General features: G+C 35.2%; 1 non-coding gene across 1 annotated transcript; it reads right to left on the reverse strand.

The window, feature by feature from the left end:
- Positions 1-10,241: 10,241 nt before the first annotated feature.
- On the reverse strand, positions 10,242-10,348 carry LOC121220492 (small nucleolar RNA R71). The gene has a single exon (XR_005917695.1). It is a non-coding gene; the product is annotated as a small nucleolar RNA R71 (small nucleolar RNA).
- Positions 10,349-18,150: the final 7,802 nt, after the last annotated feature.

Here is an 18,150-nt window from a genome sequence, read left to right on the forward strand (position 1 = left end):
GCTTCTAGTGTGGTGTAGTTACCCGAGCATCCGAGTCAAGTAACTAGTTCATCAAGCTATGAAATAATGGAATTACAATTTATTTATGTGCTTATATATATTATGGCATATTTTTAGTATTGATAAGTGAAAGATATTATAATGAGTTTTTTAGTTACATATATGGATTGCTACTTTAAGTAAATGTGATTTTTGGTATGAAAATTCCTTTTAAATTGAGGTTGTCTTAATGTATTTGGATTGAAAAAGTAAGATTTGAATTATGTAGGCGAATGATTTATATAGTGAAATTCTTTTCATGATATGAGCGGGTAATTAAATCTTTACAGAGTATATGACTATATGAAATGATCTATGATTTAAAATAAGGATATGGAATATGTGATAAGTATAGTTAAAAGAAAATGAAGGTACATGGTAGTCATATGATAGTGGAATGGTGAAATTGAAATGCTTGATATGTTATATGCCTTGATTGGGTTGGATTTATATGTGCATTACTTCACCTACTAACCTTGTGAGGTATGGGGTATTGAAAAAGGAAATTTGGTCTATGACTAAATGGAATTACTTATGGCGGATTACTTTAATGCAATTGGTAAGTTTAAGTTCCTTTATATGAGCTTACAAAGCACTAGTTGCTTATATAGTTGTTTTCTTTATTTTGTAGATCATCGGAAAGCTCGAGCAGTTGGAATCTTCCTCAAAGTACGATCACACTATCCATTGATCCTCTTTGGTAGCTTTTGAATATATTGAAATGATTATAAGTGGAATGTATAGGGTTGTATGTCTATTTGGTATGTATCGAATTGTGCCAAGCCTTGGTGTTCCTTCATGCTTTTTTTGATGGTTTATATATGAAGTGTATTTATAAGATGTTAATGGTTGTTTTAACGAATTGTAACGTGTTTACGCAAGTGTACGTAGTCGTTCAATTAATAAATAAGTAAAAATGAGTTATCGTCTCCACAGGGACTGTATAAGCTTAAACAATTAATTGCAAAGTTATAATTAACAATTTGATGTAGAAAGCTCAATAAATTTGGATAGTGATGATTAGATTAATTAAATTCCAGAGTGGTCTCTAATGCAATTTCTAATATAAATGCAATTTACCTAAATGTATGAATGAAGGACTTAGCAACAAAAACAATCAACATTAAATGGGCTAGGATAATTATATTAATCAAATCAACTTACCTTCATCATGCTAACATGTTCGGAATTACTTCTATGGTAACTCGATCTTTTATGGGTTTGGAAACCAAATTAAGTCCTCTCAGAACTTTCACTTAGTTAAATAAACATGTTACTGATCATACTAGACTAAGGGTTTCTTAGCATTTATGCAAGGTCACAAGGACATTTACGTTTGAAACAGTTTAATTACATAAATCTAAAAACCATACAAGATAATAGAGCTAACTAAAGATATTATGAACCTTAACTTAGTCAGTTTTAATGACCTAATTTAAGTATTGCACTTTTCAATTATGCGTCTAGTAGCCATCGTCTAGTTAGGATCGCTCAGCTAATCTGAGTGCACCCAATCACATATGAATGAAATGCGTCATGATATTACTTGAAAACATAATCGACTGAGGCACAAAACATGTTAACATGAATTAAATAAGTCTCATTAACTTAATATAATTATCCCAGCAAATAGGATTTAAAACTTCATAGCTGATGTCAAAAGCATAAAACTCAAAGAAAATATGTTAAAATAAATAATCAAAAGGAAATAGTAGACTTAGTTCAGCAACCTTTTGAATCTGTTCTGACTGAAGTGCTCCTCCGTTCTAATTGAAGCTTCTTTTTCTAAGGGTTTAGAAGGTAGCCAGCTAAAGAGTGCTTGTGCAAAGTTTTTGAGGCTAAAGAAGGGTGAGGGGATGGACCTCTATGCAAGGGAAAAAGAGGGAAAGAATTGAGAGAAAAGTATAGTGAGACAAGAATGTTGAGAAATGAAGGATGATTGAAAAGTGAGGAATGGAAAGGTATTTATAGATGAAGCTAAGGGTTTGAGTTTATGAAAAATAAGCTTAAATTTCCTTCCCTCCCTCTCTCATGTGGCCGGCCATGCTTCAAGGAAAATGGATGACCAAGTCTTCTCAATTTGAATTCGAATTTAAAGCTAAAAATAGTTATAGAGTGGACGGTTTCAATAGGGAAATTGTTAGGCTGAATTTGGATTAGTTTCCAGCTGTAAGAACCTTCAATTAAATATCCCAAAACAAATTTTGAGTAGCCAACATCAAGTGCCAAAATTGGGCTTTTAATTGCTATTGTTGGATGGTTTTTTTAGTCCTATAACTTAGCAGACATGTCCATCTTTTATCACCTTTACTGGGTCAAGTAGTCGACCCCATGCCCAAAATTGCATGATCTTGCTGTCCACATGGATAATTTGTGCATGGCCATCTTTTATTTATTTAAATCATGTCTCCAATGGACCTCCTACATAGTGAAAAGGACATACATTAATAAATTAACATGAATTAATACAAAAAATGCATGAAAATCAAGTAATTAAGCATAGTTTCACATACTTTCCAAATTCATGTCTAAAATTACTAGTTAAATAAAATTCACTTATTTCAATAATAATTACTTGAGATAAACATAATAATTAAGTAAAAAGGTGGTAAAAACATATAGACAAACCCTATATAATTTTGAGTTTACACATCCTCAAACTTAAACCATTGCTCGTCCCGAGTAATGTTCATGCACAACACAATTTTTGCTAAGGCAATTTTGCAAAATGATAAAGCAACATCAATCTTTTCACATAATCATGCTTCAATAAAATCATGCTAAAAAATATTCTTTATTCATAAGTAGCTCGAATAAAAATATTATTTCCAAACTTTATACTAGGTACATCATAATGTCAACATGAATCATAATTTGCATGTATTTTCAAAGTCATACATAACATTCACCAATCAATATATTTCCCTTATCAACTAAACATAGTAATCCCAAGGTTTAATTAGTGTCTTCATATGTTGAACTTATTAATTCCTCTCCACTAATATAGTCGGTATAATCATCTAATCAATAGGTCTTTTATTAGGCTGTAATGGGGCTAGGCTAAAGGTATGGATAAAGAGAAGTGATTTTCAGGTTCAAAACATCTTAACCCTAACTTTGTCTTAGATCCTTTGGTGTCACAACTTTCATACAAAAGGATCTTTAGAATACCCCCGAACTTATTTCGAACTTATGCTCCACTTTTATTTTTCTTGAACTTTGAGCAAAAGTTGCTCTTTATTTTTGAGACTTTGAGCACTCCTTTATTTGCTCTTATTTTTCTGCATTTGAGCAAACTTTTCTTTGCTTCTTTATTCATTTTTCTCTCTTTTTTTAACATGTGAAGAGCATGTACATCTTCTCATAGTTTTCCTCAAACTTTGATCACCAAGAAAATTTTTGGTTAAGATAGGTGCAAAAGAATAGGATAAAAATTAAAAAAACTATTAACGTGGCTTATAATGTAGGTAATTTGCAATAAACAAACCATTAAGCTCAAAATTAAGTTCCAAGTGTTAAATTTCATAAGGTTGGTTTGAAAGGCTCAAACGATCCAAAAAAGGTGTGCCTATATCATATTAGATTCTTATACCTCCTAGCATTTCACCTCAAGAAAGTTACTAAGTCAATTTTAAAAACTTAAACCTTCATACATGTCTATTTCTAAAGAAATCAAATTTTCATGGAAAATCCTACATAAGACTAAGATCATACAAGAATTCTATCACTCAAGATAACATACTAATCACTTTAAATAAAAAATCATGCCTGCATTTGAACATACTTATGAAAAAATTATTTTTGAATATTTATTTATTTTTACATACTTAAATACAAAGATTAAAACATACTTCAAAATTCATGTGAAATACCTTATTAAAAGTAATGCAAAATGTCTTACCCTCTTTAAAAAGAAGCAATGTCCTCATTGTGAAAACAAAGTAATGAATGAAAACTGAACACCAGGTAGGATTGCAAGAAAAGAGAGGTGAATCATAAAGACTGCTTAAGTACCAAGTATTTCTCACAATCCAATCCTAGACATACTCATTCACATTACAACATCACTTTATTTTCTTTCTATTGAAGAGGCATTGAGGTTATTTTATTCATGCTTGCTATTTTATTATGCGAAAGCAAAAATTCTAACTAGGAAATAAAAATAAACACCTAAAAGGAAATAAAAACTAAAGATAATAAATCCCCCCTTTTATTTATTTGACTTATCCTCCTCGTCTTCCTCCTTTGATGTTTCATCCACTCTTGCATTCTCATCTTCCTTCCATGACTCAAAGATATAATCTGGAAACTCATGAATAAAATTGTTAGAGATATTTTTAAAAGTATTTCTTACGGAATCATCTCTAACTTTTGCATATTTCCAATAAGCATGTTGTTGGTTATAAATAAATTTCATCATATCCATCATAATTGACAATTCCAATTTCTTTACAGTATTTGAAGAAGTAGACCTAAGAATAGTCAACTCGGGATCAACACTTGGTTCAACTAGCTCATCAACATTCGGCTCTTCTCTTGGTTCAGAGACTTCTAGTTCCTTTATCAGTTCAAGCTCATTTGGTTCTTCCTTCAATTCTGCTTGTTCTATCTCATAAATTGAGTCAGCCTCAATTTCAAATTTGTTCAATGACTCATCAATTTCTGGTTCTATTGGTTCACTTAGTTCAGGTGGGTTTAGCTCATGGACATTCTCCACTAACCTTTCAAGATCATGAGCTATGATGCAACCTTGAACATACGGGCCTTTCAGGTTTGCTTTTGTCTTAACTTGGGCCCTTAAGCAAAGTGAAGTGATCAGTGATTCCGGTCTTCTTTCTGGTACAATCATGAATCTCCTTAAGAATGATCTTCCCAACATTGATAAACCTTTCTATCATAATTTCATACAACAAAAGAATTGGCTCCATCAAGATGGTGGAACTGTGTGAGATATGCATGAAACTATATTGAACAAAGTAAAACCATACCTTAGCCAACGACTTTAAATATTCCTTCGGCAAGAATGACTACCATACTTTCTTATAATCCATTGGGATCTTAGATTTGTCACAAAATTAAGTGCTTGTTGAAGAAAATCTCAGTTTATATTTTTCATCATGGAAAAATACACATCTTCTTCAACATCAGGTAGGTTAAACAAATCATTAACGAACTTAGAAGTTAGAGGTACCTTCTTCTTGCGAACAAGAACATCAGTAGCATTTGGCTTAGTCAAATTTGCATAGAACTCTGAAACTAGCTCCTCTTCCGTTAATGATCATTCATCACAAAAATAATTCCAATTGAGGTTATCAATCGTCTTTTGAATCTGTAAGGGGACAACCATCTTATTATTGCTCTCCAAGTTGAAACCTTTTTCCAGCATCATAGGTTGATTCTTGAAGATTGAATCAAACCTTTCTTTCACTTCTTCATCTTGAATCACAAGGGGATTTTCAGCAGAGGTCTTGGAAGATCTAGTTCTTTTACGAGATGTGGACATTTTTCCCAAAAAATAAGTAAAATTTCAGCAAAAGGAATGAAAAATATTGACAAAGGTTGAGAGCAAGGTTTTGCAGCAGCAATTACTTTGGGGTAGCGACAAGCTTGCAGTGGCGAGAAGCTTGTGACGGTATAAGAATGCAATGACAAAAGGGTTGCTCTGGCAAAAGTCATGCGGCAACAGTACTAGGGGCTTGCGACAAAGAAGAAATTTGGGGAGAGATTTTGGGATTTAGGCCAATGGCTAAGAGGGAAAAGAATTAGTGGTTTAGTGTTTAAGATAATGGCTTGAAGGGTTGTGAAAATTATGAAGGTAGACAAGGGTTTATATAGTGGTGACTTAGGGTAAATTTGTAGCTAAAATTTAGCTAATTTAAGTCACTTGGACGGCAAGGTATTCTTGTAGCTAAAATTTTGATAATTTTGAGTGGCTTGGGTGGCAAGTAAGATGGAGGGATGATATGGTGGCAAAAATTAGGGCTTTAGGGAACCCTATGGACGGCAAAATGAGTTAAATTTTTTCCCTTTGCTATTTTAGGCCTTGGGCACAAACTTTATTTAAAAATTGGACTGCTTAAAAATAAACAAACTTATTAGTACTTGAGCCAATTTGACCTCCTTTATTAAAATAAACAAAACTAACATTAAAATTAAAAATTAAATTAAAATTAAAGACAAAGATGAAAATGAAAAATAAAAATAAAACTAAGAAAGGATTAAAATGAATTAGATTAAAATGAATTAGAAATTTTCTTCTTAAAAGATTACATTAAATTAATTCCCAGAAAAGGTTGGAGGGGTCACAATGGTCCCGTCTAAGTTCCAATCTCCTTAGAAAAAATTAATTAAATGTACTAATTTAAAAAAATTCTAGCTTTTTATTAAAAAGTAGGTTTATGAAATATTAAGGGGCTCTTAATTTGAACGAGGTTTTAATTCGCTCAACTTCACCATCCCAATAGTGCTTGAGACGTTGACCATTAACTTTAAACGTACCTCCATGGTTGCTATACAATTCTACAGCTCCATATGGATAAAATTTGTAGATGGTATACGGTCCTTTCCATCGAGACTTGAGCTTTCCAAGAAATAACCTTAGCCTCGAATTAAACAATACCACTTTCTGACCTTCTTTGAATTCACGAGGTTGAATAAGATTGTCATGCCATTTCTTATATTTTTCCTTGTACATATTAGCAATCTCGTATGAAAATAACCTTAACTCTTCCAAATCATCGAGTTCTAACATCCTTCTCTCACCGGCTTACTTAAGATCAAAATTCAATTGATTCAAAGCCCAGTGAGCTTTATTCTCCAATTCAAGTGACAAATGGCATGCCTTTCAAAAAATTAACTGATAGGGAGTCATTCCTAACAGTGTCTTAAAAGTAGTTCGATAGGCCCATAGTGCATCATCAAGCCTTTGAGACCAATCTGTTCTGTTAGGGCGCACTACTATTTCAAGAATACCTTTGATTTCTTGAGTCACCCTTTCAACTTGTCCATTCATTTGTGGGTGATAGGTAGTAGCAATCTTATGTTTCACATCATACTTCTCAAGCAACCACTTAAGCCACTTATTTACAAAGTGAGATCCTTCATCGCTAATTATGGCTCTAGGAGTCCTAAACCGTGTAAAAAGGTGCTTATGTAAGAATCGCATGACTACCTTAGCGTCATTAGTTGGATATGCCTCAGCTTCAACCCACTTGGATACGTAATCCACAGCTACCAAAATAAACTTATTACTATATGAAAAAGGAAACGGGCCTAGAACATCAATGCCTCATACATTGAAAAGTTCTATCTCTAAAATGTTCGTCAATGGCATCTCGTTCCTTTTTTATATGTTTCCAGTTCTTTGGCATCTATCATAGTTTCTCACATATGAATAAGCATCCTTGAACAATGTAGGCCAAAAGAACCCAGCTTTTAAAATCTTTGCTATAGTTCATGAACCACCAAAATGTCTCACACTTAGAGATAAACGACAATGGTAAAAAATTTCGTCAATCTCACTCCCAGCTATGCACTTCCTAATTATGTTATCTGCATATTGTTTAAACAAAAACGGGTACTCCAAAAAATAGTACCGACTATCATGAAGGAATTTCCTCCTTTATTGGTACGTCATTTCTCTAGGAATTATTCCACATGCTAAGTAATTGGCAAAATCGATGTGTCTGTAAACGGAAAAATATATAGGATTTTTCCTATGTAATTTATCACCTTTTTACTTAAATCCGTTGTTAAAACTAAGTAATTGTTTAATAAATTAATGAAATATGTGAAAATATGAAATTACGACATAAAAATTATTAAAATGTGATTTTATGCTTTATTATATAGTTTTCATGCAATAAATGGCTTATTTTATATTAATTTGAATATATTATATTTTTTAAGACATAAAGTGGGTCATCCATGATTAAATTAAATAATAAAATATAAAATTATATTTAATAATTCATTTTAAAATATTTCATTAATAATTTGGGTTTTAATTAATTAATTAAATTGAATAAATTTAATTCTTTGATCCTTTAACTTGTTGATTTATTTTGGACAGGTCTGATAGCTTTGCTGACAAAACCGTCCAAATTGGAGACCAAGTCAACCAAAAATTCGGCTGCACATGGCTGTCCATAAACCATTTTTTGGTTTAATTGCCCAAGATCCTTGAAGAGTTGAAGAAATTAGAGATTTACCTGAAGATTTTCACTTGACCGAGTCTCAGTCCAGAGTTGTTGTGGCACTCAAATTGACCAAAAAATCAAGGAAAAATCAGCTTAACTTACTAAAATTATGGCCGGCCACCCATGGACGATGCTTCAAAAGATGGAAACTCCTATTTTTAGCAAACTATCTCTCTCTCCTCACCTATAAATAAGACCCTCTCATTCCTTCCTTCATCATCCCTCAAGCATCCATCAAGCATCATTCTCTCTTTTTCTCATAGCCTTTTCCATTCCCACGCCTAGCATCATCTCTTCATAGAGATTTTAGCAATTAAGCCTCTTAAAGAACCCTTGGTCGGCCACCTTGGATAACCATCAGCAAAGGAACAAAACAAAGGAACGAAGAAGTCTCGTTAGTCAGAGTCTTGGGTGAAAACCACTCTGAATTGGGTTTAATCTTTCTTTTCTTTAACTTAATGTAAAGATGTTTGCTACGTGTTCTTTTTTCTTGTTTACAACAATGTTAGCTTAATTTTATTTAAGTTAGGATGATTGCTTTGATTAAATAATATTTAATTGATTCATGCTTACAATGTTTGTGCCTCAATTGATCATGTTTTCAATTAAAATCAAGTTTGTATTTCGTTCATACGTGATTGAAATGCACCTGAATTAGCTAAGCCATCCTAACTAGATGACGGCTAATGGGCGTATAATTGAAATGTGCATGCTCAATTTAGATCCTAACACGATTAAATTGTAGGTCGCATCACAACTCTAACCAAGCTCTGTTATCTGAATAGTTTTTAGATTTGTGTGATTAAATTATTTCAAACCTAACACGTCCCTGTTACCTCAAACGAATGCTAAGAAACCCTTAGTAAATAAGGATCAATAAAATGTGTATTTACTAAGTAAAGAATTCCGAAAGGACCTAATATGGTTTCCAAACTCATGAAAGATCGAGTTCTCATGGAATGTTTTTCCGAATGTTATTAAGCATGTTGATAATAAATTGAGTTTAATTAAAGTAATTTTCCTAGTTTATTTATGTTATAATTGTTGTAAATTTTGTTTAATTTTACTAAAATATATTTCAATCATATAGTTTGCATACTTAGGATAATTGGCATTAGGGATCATTGCATTTAGTTTAATATATTTTAATCACCACTTCTCAACTATATTGTGTTTTTATTTACCAAATTGTTAATATAATTTTACAAATCAAGTGACATAGCACAAATACAATCCCTGTGGAGACGATAACTCGATACTTACTTATTACTTGATAATGACTGTGTACACTTGTACAAACCTAATCGTTACAAGTTTTTGGCACCGTTGCCGGGGATTGTCAATTGTTGCCATAGTCATTTTTTTCGTGAAATTATTTATTTTTAATTTGATTTATTTCTAACATTACTAAGTTATTCTTTTTAATTTTTGTGATTTTCTTTTCAGGTGTTTATGAGCATAGATCGAATTATTGATTTACTCCCTATAGACCCTAAAATTGAGCAAACTTTTAGATAAAGAAGTCGTGAACGAACAGTTCAAAGACAAGTCAAGATGGACCTTGGGAATTAGAATCAAGACCAAGGTAATGAAGCCGATCATGTACGAAATCCTATCCTCATTTCTGATGGTAGGGATCGATGCATCAGACAATATGCTGTGCCACTTTTCAGTGAGTTAAACCCAGGAATTAGAAGGCCAGATATTGAGGCAACCCAATTTGAATTGAAACTAGTGATGTTTCAAATGCTACAAACAGTGGGCCAATTTAGTGGTATGCCTACGGAAGATCCACATCTCCACCTTCGATTGTTTATGGAGGTGGGTGATTCATTCAAGATAGCTGGTGTGACTGGAGACGCACTGAGGTTGAAGTTGTTTCTGTACTCGTTGCAAGATCAAGCGCGAGCATGGCTCAATTCATTGCCACCAAGTTCCATATCTACATGGCAATAATTAGCAGAGAGATTTTTGGTTAAGTATTTCCCACTTAGCAAAAATGCTAAGTTGAGGAACGAGATCATAACTTTCCAACAATTGGATGACGAGTATTTGTATGAGGCTTGGGAGCGATTCAAGGAGTTACTTCGTAAGTGTCCTCATTATGGGATTCCTCACTGTATCCAATTGGAGACATTCTATAATGGTCTCAATGCACATACAAGATTCATGGTAGATGCTTCCGCAAATGGTGCAATTTTGTCTAAGTCTTATAATGAGGCTTATCAGATCATCAAGAGGATCGCGAGTAATAACTATCAATGGCAAACAAATCAAAAAACTTTAAGAAGACACATAGCCGGAGTTCATGAAGTTGACTCATTCACTTCGTTATCAGCTCAGGTATCGTCTATTTCCTCTATGTTAAAATAGTTAACCACTAATAGTACTAAAAACTTTGCAGCTCAGCCACTAAGCCCGTTTGAAATAGTTTCCTGTGTGTACTGTGGGGAAGGTTATTCTTTTAAGAATTGTCTATCAAATCCCGAATCAGTGTACTATGTGGGGAACCAATATCAAAATAGGAGTGGACAAGGACCCCAGTCCAACTTCTACAATCCTTCATGGCGTAATCATCCTAACTTTTCTTGGTGCAACTAAGGAAATAGACCGAACAATAATGTATTACAGCAAATACCCAACCAATCTAAAGGGTATAATCAACAAGCTTCAAAACCACCTCAAGCTGAGGCATCAAACAGTTTGGAGAACTTGTTGAAAGCGTACATAGCAAATAATGACGCTTTGATCCAAAGCCAAGCAGCAACACTGAAAAATTTGGAAAACCAAATGGGTCATTTAGCTATAGAGCTATGTAATAGACCGCAAGGAACCTTGTCGAGCGATACTGAGAATCCAAGAAATTTGGGTAAAGAACATATCAAGGCAGTGGCACTGCGAAGTGGTAAAATTCTAAAACCCCGATTGATTGATGTCGAAGAAAAGCGCGTTGAGAAGAATCAACCAGCTGTTGAAGTTCCTACACCAAAGGAATCAAAATCTGCAAAGTCTGACAAGGTAAAACTTGACTTAGTGAATTCAGATATTTGAACATCTTCTTTGGATGCAAATTTACCTACTCAGAAAAGTTGTCTGGTTCAACCAAAAGTTCCACTACCTCCATATCTGCAAAGATTGCAGTAGAACAAGCAGAAACAGGAGGTGCAATTCAAGAAGTTTTTGGATGTTCTAAAGCAGTTACACATCAATATTCCATTGGTGGAGGCTTTAGAACAAATGCCGAATTATGTGAAGTTTATGAAGGATATACTATCCAAGAAGAAACAACTGAGTGAGTATGAGACTGTTTCCTTGACAAAAGAGTGCAGTGCGTCCCTACAAAACAAACAGCCACCAAAATTGAAAGACCCAGGAAGCTTTACTTACCCTGTAATATTTGTAACACCCCAAATTTTAGGCCTAGAAGAAATAGGTTTTGAGAAAGGGAACAGCTAGGAGACTGCACATAAATATTTAGTTGTGCAAGGAAGTGACATAAATGAATGTCTGCTTCAATGGTTAAGCGATTTAGGAGTGTTTGGAAGTGTCTGAGAAGTCAGAGGTTCAAGCCTTGACTTACGCAAAATTTTTTATTTTAAGTGAATAAAACCATTGGATCTAGATAGTAGGTTCTTAAATTATTGTGGTTAAAATATGATACAAAGGGGCGTGTGGAGTGTACATGGGGTCTAAGGTTCGAGTGGTGGTGCATCAAAAAAGGGAGTATTTATTTTGCTACCTAATTCGTGTGGGTGGTAGAGTTGGATTGAAATACTACTAAATGGAGTTTGAACTGGTCATAGAGAGAATTGAGGAGGGATATTTGGAGAGATTTGATGAGAGAATATTGGGATTTGGGGAGGTTGTTGTTGTGGAGAGTAGCCGAATTAGAGGAGGGATTTTTGGGATTTGGGGTTGTTGCCGATTTGATGAGAGTTAGAATTCGAGTTTCATTCCTTTTCTTTCAACCTTGGCCGAATACAGCTTCTCTCCTCCCTCACCATTTTTCTTTTTGGTTTTCTCTTCTAGTCGATTCTCCCTTCGTTTTGTTTTTAAGCTCTGCCGAATAGCTCTTGGCTTTAGCAATGGTTTGTTGATCAATTGGGTGTGCACGGTTTTTATCTTCCTCTCCCTCAAGTGCTCTTCATTGGCCGAATACTTATAGATTAATCTTGATTCTCGGTTCTTTGTACGCTACATCTCTAATCTACAATCTATTTTATCGTTGTTGGTAAGTGGTTATGGTATGATAATGAGTCATCTGTTACTTTTTGAGAAACAGTATTGAGTGGTAAGTGGGGTGCAATTGAGATGGTTTGTCAAGTATGAGTCTAATATAAAGATGGTGACTTTTGTGCAGGTGGTGGTTGAGGTTGATTGGCACATTGCTTGGGAACCAAGGGTGCGATGATCATTAATTTTCAGAATAAGAGTGTTCGGAATGAAGGGAATCTGCAAATCGCATCAGGTGTGTAAACACCCCACTGTAACTGTAGAACGGCAAAAGTCGAAAATACGGTGTTTGAGACAACACGAGTGTGCGATCGCTCGTATGGTAAGCCAAACCCACAAATCATGGGCGATAGACTGTGGAGGCCTCCATGAGCATTATCATGGGCTTAGGCCGTAATGGGCCACGTTGGGCTGAAATGGGTCGTGTGGGCTCAATGGGCTCGTTGGCCCCACAGGAATGAAATCGATGATTTATGGAAAATACTGGACTGGGCTATGTAGATCTCATAGCCGCGGTGAAATTTAGGCTAAACGGGCCGTACGAGCGTGTGGGCCCACTTGGGTCGAGTAATAGGCCTTGGGCCCATTTACACTGTTATGACCATTTAGGTTACCTGAGTTGCTCAAGGCGACTGTGGACCTTTCGAGAGGTCAATATCTACACTGAGACCCCAAAATAGGTAAAATAACAGAAATACCCCATAGGGTAACATGATCGAAATACCCCGATAGGGTAAAATGATCGAAATACTCTCATAGGGTAAAATGACCAAAATGCCCTTATAGGGTAAAATGACTGAAATACCTCTATAGGTTAAAATGACCAAAATAGCCCCATAGGGTAAAATGATCGAAATACCTCCATAGGGTAAAATGATCGAAATACCCCCATAAGATAGTATGATCGAAATACCCCCATAGGGTAAAATGACTAAAATACCCCCATAAGGTAGAATGACCGAACTACCCCCATAGGTTAAAATGATGAAAATACACCCATAAGGCAAAATGACTGTTATACCCCTAAGAGATGAAATGACTGTTATGGCCTTATGTTATGTATGACTGATTTGCTCTATGATATGTATGACTATGATTGAGCATGACATTTTGCATACACATATGATATTATGTCACGACATATTGCATGGGGATAGGTTGTTATATTTGGTGGAAGTGTACCGTACTGATAAGGTTGCATAGGTCGCCCAAGACGACTGTGGACCTACTGATGGCTATATGTCGTTTATCTTACTAGCAGCTTTGTTGTAATACTGTTTAGTGCTGCAATCGGTGTTAATTTTGGTGTGCCTGGCTGGGTGGGTCGATTTTATCCCCACATGGTGTGTTTGGCGGGACGGAGTGGTGTGTAGAGGCTGGATTGGGTAGGACTTCTAACTGCATATCTGCACTGATTAATGATATTGTATTGTTACTGTATCGATTAATAATATTACACACTATTCACTGCATGACTGATATCTGTTACTGTTATGGGCCAAGGCCCCACTGATACTTTACTGAAATTGGGCAAAGGCCCTACTGATTACTGGCATTGTGATGGGCTCAAGCCCAATCGTTTACTGTTACGGGAAAGGGCTTAGGCCCACACTAAACTGAAATGTTACTGTAACGGGCTCAGGCCCAAACTGCATTTATCTATTGTTTAATTGACTGTTTGCTTGTTAGGAGATTACACACTGAGTTTTCGCAAACTCACCCTTCTGTTTAACTGTACAGGTAATCCCCAGTTGTAGATGAGTCAGTGCTGCAAGGGACTCAATGATGACCACACAACCGCATCAGCTTTCGTTTTTAGCTTTTGATTTATAAGTAACTGAATCTGGGTATTTTTATGTAAAAATCCTCTTTAAATTTATAACTTTAAATTGGGGTTTTTATTTATTTAGTTTAATATAAGCTTCTAGTTGTAGAAAAAGACGAGTTTTCAAAAGGTAACAGTTTTCAAAGACACCACGTTTTCGCAACATTTAGAACGTTTTAAAAGTGATTAGCTTTCAATGATGCACGCTTGGAAATGAACAACCCGTTTTGGAATCACCGTTTAATAACAAAATGATTAATTGATTTTAAGGATTTCAACGATAACAAGTTTTACGCTAATCACCTCAATGTGGCACCACCAGATTCGGCCATAACTCCTAGGTCGGGTTTGGGGTGTTTCAATATTGGTGACTCCTACTGTGGTAAAGCTTTGTCTGATTTAGGAGCGAGTATCAACTTGATGCCTAAGTCTATCTTCAAGATGTTAGGGATAGGTGAAGTAAGACCAACAACTGTGACGTTTCAACTAGCGGATCGATCTTTAGCATATCCCAAAGGAAAGATCGAGGATGTTTTGGTAAGAGCCGATAAATTTATTTTTCCTGCTAATTTCATTGTCTTAGATTTTGAAGCAAACAAGGAAGTGCCGATCATCCTTGAGAGTCCTTTTTTAGCCATGGGACGAATGTTAATTGATGTGAAGAAAGGAGAACTCACCATGCGAGTTCAAAACGATCAGGTAACTTTTAACATTCTTAAAGCGATGAAATTTCTCGATCCGGCAGAGAAGTGTTCAGTTATGGAAGAGATAAAAACCTTGGTTTCTATGGAAAACAATTTTGAAGAAGATCCATTGGAGAAAGCCTTAGATCTTAACCTTTTGGAGGATGAAGAAGGTGAAGAAAAGATGTCTTTGATGGAAGCCAATCCGGGAAATTTTATTCAATCCACACAGTTTGAACCGTTGGAGTTGGAAGTCAGAGAATTTGTGCAACCCAAGTTGTCAATTGAAGAACCACCTAAACTCGAACTAAAGGTATTTCCTTTCCATTTGAAATAAATTTATTTTGGTGATTATTCTACTTTGCCTGTGATTATTTTAGCGAAACTGACGAAAGATCAAGAGGAGCAACTAATTGTTGTTCTAAAGAAATTTAAGAAAGCAATTGGTTGGACCATAGCTGATATTCGAGGTATAAGCCCTTCTTTTTGCATGCATAAAATCATTTTAGAAGAAGGTGAAAGAGCTCGAATTGATGGGAAAAAAAGGGTCAATCCTATTATGAAAGAAGTTGTGAGAAAGTAAGTGATCAAATGGTTAGATGCAAGAATCATCTATCCTATTTTAGCTAGTTCGTGGGTAAGTCCGGTGCAGTGTGTGCTAAAGAAAGTGGAATCACGACTGTTGAAAATTAGCTTAACGAGTTAATTTCAACAAGAACTGTTACCGGTTAGAGAATTGATATTGATTACAGAAAGTTGAACAAAGCCACTCGGAAGGACCATTTTTCGTTGCCTTTTATGGATCAGATGTTAGATCGACTGGCAGGTAATGAATTTTATATTTTTTAGATGGCTATCCAGGATATAACCAAATAGTTGTAGCCCTAGAGGACCAACATAAAGCAACCTTTACTTGTCCATACGGTACATTTGCTTTTAGGAAAATGCCTTTTGGTTTATGCAATGCACCTGTAACTTTTCAACGATGCATGATGGCAATATTTACTGATATGGTTGAAAATTTTGTTAAGGTTTTCATGGATGGTTTTTCTGTCTTTGGTAACACTTATGATATCTGTTAGAGTAATTTGGCTAAGGTACTAAAGAGATACGAAGAGACGAATCTTGTCCTTAGTTAGGAAAAATATCATTTTATGGTCAAGGAAGGGATTGTCTTAGGTCATAAGATCTCAAAAAAATGAATTGAAGTTGATAAAGCAAAGGTGGACGTAATTGAAAGATTACCGGCCCTAATGAATGTGAAAGGAGTCAGAAGTTTCTTAGGCCATGCTGGTTTTTATCGAAGGTTTATCAAAGATTTCTCAAAAATTTCTAAACCATTGTGTTTTTTGATAAAGAAAGATACAGTGTTTGCTTTCAACAAAGCATGTTTGGAAGGTTTTGAAGAGTTAAAAAAGCGGTTAATCTCAGCCACAATAATCGTTACACCTAATTGGAACTCACCTTTTGAGTTGATGTGAAATGCAAGTGACTATGTCGTTGGAGCTGTGATGGGTCAAAGAAGAAATAAAGTGTTTCACCTATTTACTATGCAAGTAGAACTTTGACGGGAGCCCAATGCAATTATATAGTAACCGAAAAATAACTCTTCACTATAGTTTGTAGTTTTGACAAATTTTGCTCATATCTTATAGGTACCAAAGTTACAGTATTTACTAACCATGCGACCATTAAATACTTGCTCACGAAGAAAGATGCAAAACTAAGGCTAATTCGTTGGATACTTTTACTCCAAGAACTTGAGATCCAAAATAGAAAAGGTGTCGAAAATCAAATAGCTGATCATCTATCGAGGTTGGAGCAAGATGAGGTAACTCAGTCATGTGTGCCTATCAACGAGAATTTCCCAGATGAACACTTATTAGAGATAAATCGAATTCATGAAATACCCTGGTTTGCTGATTTTGCCAATTATCTTTAATGTGGAATAATTCCTCGAGAAATGACATACCAACAAAGGAAAAAATTCCTTCATGATAGTCAGTATTATCTTTGGGAGGATCCATTTTTGTTTAAACAATGTGCAGATAATATAATCCGAAACTGTGTATCTGAAAGCGAGATTGCTGGGATCTTGTATCATTGCCATTCATCTCCAAGTGGAGGACACTTTGGTGGTTCACGTACTGCAGCAAAGACTTTGTAAGCACGTTTCTTTTGGCCTACACTATTTAAAGATACTTATGCTTATGTGAACAACGGTGATAAATGCCAAAGGACTGGAAATATATCAAGGAGGAATGAGATGCCTTTGACAAACATTTTGGAGATTGAATTGTTCGACGTATGGGGCATTGATTTCTTAGGCCTGTTTCCTTCTTCGTATGGGAACAAATACATCTTAGTTGCTCTGGACTATATATCCAAGTGGGTTGAAGCTGAAGCATACCCTACAAATTATGCTAAGGTAGTCAGGCGATTTCTACATAAGCATGTGTTTACACGATTTAGGACACTAAGAGTTGTTATTAGTGATGAAGGTTCTCATTTTGTGAACAAATGGCTTAAGTGGTTGCTTGATAAATATGATGTGAAGCATAAGATTGCTACTGCCTATCATCCCAAGTCTAATGGGCAAGTTGAAAGAGTGAATCACAAAATCAAAGGTATCGTTGAAAAGGTAGTACACTCTAGTAGAAAAGATTGCTCTCGAAGGCTCGATGATGCATTATGGGCCTATCGAACAGCATTTAAGACTCTGTTAGGAATGACTCCTTATCGGTTAGTCTTTGGAAAGGCATGTCATTTTCCATTAGAGTTAGAGAATAAAGCTCACTGGGCTTTGAAGCAGTTGAACTTTGATCTTAAGCAAGCTAGTGAGAGAAAGATGTTACAACTTGATGAGTTGGAAGAACTGAGGTTGTTTTCTTAAAAGAATGCCAAAATGTGTAAAGAAAGATCAAAGAGATGGCATGATAGTCATATACAACCTTGCGAGTTTAAAGAAGGTTAGAAGGTTTTGTTGTTTAATTCAAGGTTGAAGTTATTTCCTGGGAAGCTTAAATACCGATGGAAAGGACCTTATACCATCTACCGATTTTATCCTTATGGAGTTATTGAATTACAAAACAATTATGAAGGTACGTTTAAAGTTAATAGTCAACGTCTCAAACACTACTGGGATGGTGAAGTTGAGCGAATTGAATCCTCG

This window comes from Gossypium hirsutum, chromosome D08 (assembly GCF_007990345.1).
Source record: "Gossypium hirsutum isolate 1008001.06 chromosome D08, Gossypium_hirsutum_v2.1, whole genome shotgun sequence".
NCBI lineage: Eukaryota > Viridiplantae > Streptophyta > Magnoliopsida > Malvales > Malvaceae > Gossypium > Gossypium hirsutum.